At 39.0% G+C, this 6,056-nt stretch overlaps 1 long non-coding RNA gene across 1 annotated transcript; it reads right to left on the reverse strand.

The window, feature by feature from the left end:
- Window positions 1-1,261: 1,261 nt before the first annotated feature.
- Window positions 1,262-3,329, reverse strand: LOC113112007 (uncharacterized). The gene is made up of 2 exons (XR_003293382.1): window positions 2,543-3,329; window positions 1,262-1,497 (listed from the first exon to the last, which is right to left on the reverse strand). It is a non-coding gene; the product is annotated as an uncharacterized LOC113112007 (long non-coding RNA).
- Between the last annotated feature and the right edge of the window lie 2,727 nt (window positions 3,330-6,056).

Here is a 6,056-nt window from a genome sequence, read left to right on the forward strand (position 1 = left end):
TTCTTTTCATGTTGTTGGTGATTAGTCATTCGAATCAGGTTAGGAAACAAAGGAAAATGATTCATGGATGAAGATTCTGTAGTTAAGTCTGTTGACAGAATCTTATTGTTAAATAGAAGGGTTCAACATATAATGAAGTGGAGTTAATTGTTGCTCAGAGTATCTTTTAAGTGTTTCGTATTTATTATGCATGTTTTTTTTAGTTTTTAACCCAGTAGCCAGTATTTCTTCAAAGCTAACATTACCTTGTTAAAGGATAATTAAAGAGCCATATTCTGCAGCAGGACGGTCACAGTGACTGGAACAAGAGGATGTTTTCTTCTGCCGCATTCAATGTTTTTGTCGGAGGTGTTGGGATCATCTGATATCTCTCACACCTCAGGTGTTGATGGGAAACACGACCTGTTGTCCATCTGGGCCGTCTTGTTCTGCTTGTTGCACAGGTTGTCTGATTTCCTGACCGTGCTAATGAATTAATAATAGGAGTCGTAATTTTGTGAGGTCGTTTACATGAGAGCTATTTCAGCATGATTACTGACCTCTGTACTGCTGGAGTTTGAATGCATATCGAAACAAACCCCACGTCTGACATGTCGCAAAACAAGTCCTTCCACATAGGTTTTTCATGACTTTCCAGTGGTTACCTTCCTCTCCCTTATCGTCCGTTTACTGTGATTGTGAAAGACTGGAGGATTTAATGGCTCGAATGTCCAGATACACAATAGCAGGGTGTGTCTGTAAACTCTTGTATTTGTCTGCCGGGTTTCTCTCCGTTTGTAATCCTAATGTTAGGTGAAAAGCAATGATTTAGCAGTGTTTGATAAGAGTACGTGTATAATTCACACCTGACTGTGTTTCTAGTAAACACACCGAACAGGTCTTCAGTCCGTTCCTGTCAGTGGAGAGCTGCAAGATGGAAAAAGAGCGAGACACTTCCAGGTGAACAGGTTTCCTGAAAAGATCCGGGTCTGAGCCTAAAATACTTTGAGCCCAATAAAAGTCAGCGGAGGAATATTTGTAATGCTTGTTTTAACAGAGTTCAAATAGTAGTTCATGCACAACTGCATATGCCTACCAGGGCTGTATGACTAATAACAAACAAGATATTTTACATAATCATAAAACCGGAATAAAGGGGTTATTTAAAACAATGCAGACATTTCAGAAGAATAAAATCAAATAAGATTTGTTAGAAATAACGAGAAGTTTCCATATTGTGTTAAATAACAAAAAAACAAGTGGCTAACTGGACGAATAATTTATTTTCTGAAAACTTTATTTGATAAAGATGAATACAAACATAAAATCTTAAATTAAACTTTCACTCCACGAGATAAAAGTACAAATGTATTAATCATGTGTAAAGTGCTCATTGAAAATCCCTGATTAATGACTTCATTTCTCAGTCAGTCCAAATATGAAGGTTTGGTTAAAACATCCCAGTCTCACTGCTGCTTTTCCTCGTCTTAGACTCTGACGGACAGAAGTAAAATGTACCTGAGAGGAAATAAGAACAGCATCAAGTTTCATAAGTGTACAATATCCTCAAGACAACAAATACTCATGGAATACACATTGTTAGGGTACAGGTGTGAAATATTATGTTAACGGTGCTTTTCAGCAATGCTTAAAAAAGTCTCAGGTCCACAACAGCCACGACACTTGATATAAATATATTTGTCTTTTTTTTTTGTAAATCAATAGGCCCTCAATAAGTCTGTACTTATAGCTACAGTGAGCTTGATTTTGTAAAGTTAAGTAATCAACACCAAACTGCAATATGACCCTGAAGCAAATACTATGGAGGCCATTCCTGTTATGTTTTGTTATGCCCCGTCCCTCTCTCCGTTTCTTTTTGGGATATATATATATATATACACACACACACACACACACAAAGGTGTCACTGCAGAAACTTCTCAGAACAATATAAAACATTTTCTCGCAAATACCATTGTAATTTTTAAGTGAATTTGATTCACTTTCGGCTTTGATCCCTATTTAAAGCCCCAATGTCCGAAAGATCAGATCGATAGATGTGCAGTCAGTGGACAGATAGAAAAACTGTGAATGTCTGCAGCATGAAGGACTAATTAACAGATTTCAGTCTTCATAACATCAGTTTTAGTGGTTTGTCTAAGTACAAAACACTCTATCCAGTTAGATAAAATTATATAAATCAATATATATATATATATATATATATATATATATATATATATATATATATATATATATATATATATATATATATAATCTCGAAATGAGCAGATGACACTTTAATATTTCGACTAACTCTCAATTTCTACTTTAGCGATACATTTCCATCCTATTTATTTACTTGCCCCACATAGGCTAAATTAACTTTTAATAATTCAAGGCCAGTGCGTAGGCTATTTATTAAAGTCGGCTATAGATTTTCGTAATATAAAGATATTATCATATTCTACAGCACAAGAAAAGTTGTAAAAGAAATTGCTCAAGACGAATGTCCCAGGTTATTCTCTAAAATGAAGGGATAGCAGGTAAGTGGTCACCGTACCAGTCGCTGTTCAGAGAAATCTCTCCGCCTTCCCGCAGCTCTGCAGGAACATCTCGGGGTTCTTCAGGATCTCCAGCTCCACGGTCTTCTCAGTCGGTGGCGCGTCGGAGCTTCGGTCGTACGCTTCATTCACGCGCCCCGCGGTTCCGGAGTTTTCCCACGTTATCCGCCTCGGAGCGTGATGTGTCACATCGCCGTTCAACGACTTCTTAATGTCATCCATGCACTTCTCGCCGTTCATCCTCTTTTTGGACAGTCGCTCCGAGAGCTTCCTCGCCCAGTGCGCAAAGTTATCAAAAGTCCTCTTCTCCACATCCTCAGAGGAAACTCTAATATTCCCAGTGTACCACATGATCCACCAGAAAAGACTGAGAAAAACTATTAAAGAGCCTGTGTAGATTAAGAAGTCTCCGTAAAATCTGCCGTCCAATCGCAGATTGGCAAAAACACCGACCAAAACCAAAGCAAACCCGATTATATCAAATGTAATCCCGAGGACAAATAACGCGGCGCAGCCTCCGATACATTTCGGAGCCATTGCACACCTACATGAAACAACGGGACTAAACGGGCTCGTACTTCTCTGGCACTTACTTTTCTTTACACCTGTGATATACACCTGTTCGGAGCCCCGCCCTCTAGCCTGTGACGTCAACAGAACTAACGCGTGTACGCGCAGAGTTATTTTGAGGAAACTAAACGTGCCATATGAACGCTTTACAAATGTGTAGCTGCAGTCAGTGTTTGTAGCGCAAAGTCATGGGTTTCATTACCATTAAGTAGATGAGTGCAAACAAACAAACAAACAAACAAAAAATAATGTTAAAAAACTTTTGTGTGAAAATTATTTTTATACACCAAAATTGCGACAACCTCTCGGTTGACTGACGTTATTATTCCTAACACTCCTTACCATTGAGATCACCAATGTGTGTGGAAAAAAAAAGAATGATTTAGAAAATTAGAGATGTGTGATGAAAAATTAAGGTAAATTTAATGTACATTTTCTAGCTGTATATTTAAAGATTGTACAAATAATATTCGCAAGTGTTTACGATACAAACATCCTAGCGATGAACTATCGAAAGAAACAACAACGATATTTTATTCTAAAATATACAAATAAAATAAAGCCGTTGCTAACATGGTCTGACCGGCAGATGGCGCTAATGATCTTCGCAAACCACGAGCAACTGCAGATATGCATTTTGTAAGAATAAAATAATTTAAAAAGGCACCACAAAGGGAGCAAAAACATTCATTTATATCTTCTTTTCTAATGTATGAGTGCATATGAGCTCATTATAACAGCCTTTTCTTGTATTAAATAATCAATGTGAGAAGTAAAAGCATGCCTCAGTAATGTTTCATAGATTCCCACCACACCGTGGAGATCTTCCTCCAGAAATGAGCAGCTGGCATTCAGAGTGATGATGCCAGAGGATACAATATTTTGACTAGGGACAAGCATAATAAGGTGTTGGAAATAATTAAGTCCTGCGGGACAAAAGCTAGTAAAAAACTTGCTTTTTTTCCCCTCGAACTGTTCATAGAAGACATTCAAGAATTGAGTGGAACGTTAGGGTGAAAGAAAGCGACAGTCTTTTCCTGACAGCAGTATTATGTTAACAATGCATGCAGATGTTAATGTGTGAGTGACAGGATTCAGACGAGCTCTGTGACGGATCATACGTTAAATAAAGCAGTAAAACTGTCCCTTGAAGTCCTCACCAGTCATGTGGAGAAGATGTTCTGTCATTTACCTGAATTCAACCTCAACTTGCTGTTTTGTGCAGCAGTTGTTGAACTAAGAGAAGCTAAACTCTCCGTATTTGTCATAGACTGCATTGCAGGGTCAGAGTGGCCATTTTGTTGGAAGCTGTGAAATTCACAACAGCTTTACATTATGTTGTGTATCGAGCTAATCATTTATGTGAATTCATTCATTACTCAGAGGAAAAGATTGTGCCCATGCGCTTTTAATAGTCTGAATCTGCAGCCTATGGAAATGTTTAAATTAATAATTCTTAAAAATAAAAATAAAAAGTTTTTACAACAATCCTGACAGCTTGCAGCAGTAATGTTTCTGTTTCCCCCAATCAATAGATGACGTTTTCTGCATTAAAACATTTTGTAACATCTAAAATTGTTGTAATGCATTCTTCGGCTACACTTTATTCTGATTGTCCACTTTAGGCATCCTATTAACTATAAGGAACCTTGCAACTACATTTCAACTAATTCTCATTACTTTGCAACTACATGTCTACTAACTCAAGAATATATAAAGTGGACTATTAAAATAAAGTGTTACCCATTCTTCTGTTTTGTGAGCCCCCCACACACTCATCACATCAGTCTCTCATGGCCTTTCGTCCTCAAATCACTAATGCAAGCTTTTACAAGATCTCCTTGGGTTCTAAAGCCTATTGGAAATGATGTCAAATATTTATTTTTTTCAGAACAGCTTTTGCAGAGAACAGATCGGCGCTGCATAATTCAGCGTCAGAAGATGAATGGAGACATAGACATCACACAGCGATCGCTCAGAGCTTGATCTCATTACAGGAGAGATTCTCAGCAGAAGAACCAGAGCCGAGCACCAGATGTAACAAGACAAATGCTTTCTAATCAGGCCTCAGAATGGACCTCCGTTTACAGCAGGTGGTCCAAAACTTCACATTTCAAAATGTCAGATCTCAGCGCTCAGAGCTGGGGATCTTTCCAGAGCGTCTGCCTTCCTCCAAGTCTTGATTTCCCAAAGGATCTGTAGTCCTGACACGCTTGAGCTTCCCCGAGCATTTAAGCAGACATGCCTGTTCTGCTATCAAAGGCATTGTTGCTCCCCGTTTCGCTTTTTCTACGCCTCTTACCTGCATCTTCCCCAAATCCGGGGATGTTTTATATAAGAAATGACAGCCTGTGAAAGTAATTTGAGGAATCAGATGGTCCCCGGGACGAGAACTGCATTGCGTAGGCTACCAGTGAGTCTGCGGGCTTCATATCAAGGATATAGTCAAGCTGCAAGGCTGTAATTTCTAGATCAGACTGTTGACGCTGCGGGCGAAGTGTGGGAGAACTGTTTTCTTTGTGTCTTCCTTGGGGTCAAAGTGCACTGGTTCATTACATCAGTCCGAGGTTGTTTATCTATGGATGTCCACGCGGCTCAAAGCTCTCATATTCGCTGAGTGTTTACATTCGTGATCATCACCTCCCTGTGAGCGTTCAATATCAGCCGTGCCACAACCGCAGTGCAATAATTCAGAAAAAGGAGTGGGAAGAGGCTAATTTGTTTTTTTATTATCCGTCTCAGTAATGGCTTACTGGGTAGGATTTGTGTGGCTGTTGAAGAAATCCTTCGAATAATAGCTAAAGTGTATGCGTGTCGTTTTGCTGTACGTATGGATGCGTGCCAACAAAGCCATGTATCTCCTCTGACAGCGGCGTGATAAACGTCACTTCTTCTCGTGTTTTAATCAAGCTGAAAGACAATCCGTGCGCATGTTTTCATTGG

The sequence above is a fragment of the Carassius auratus genome, chromosome 12 (genome assembly GCF_003368295.1).
Source record: "Carassius auratus strain Wakin chromosome 12, ASM336829v1, whole genome shotgun sequence".
NCBI lineage: Eukaryota > Metazoa > Chordata > Actinopteri > Cypriniformes > Cyprinidae > Carassius > Carassius auratus.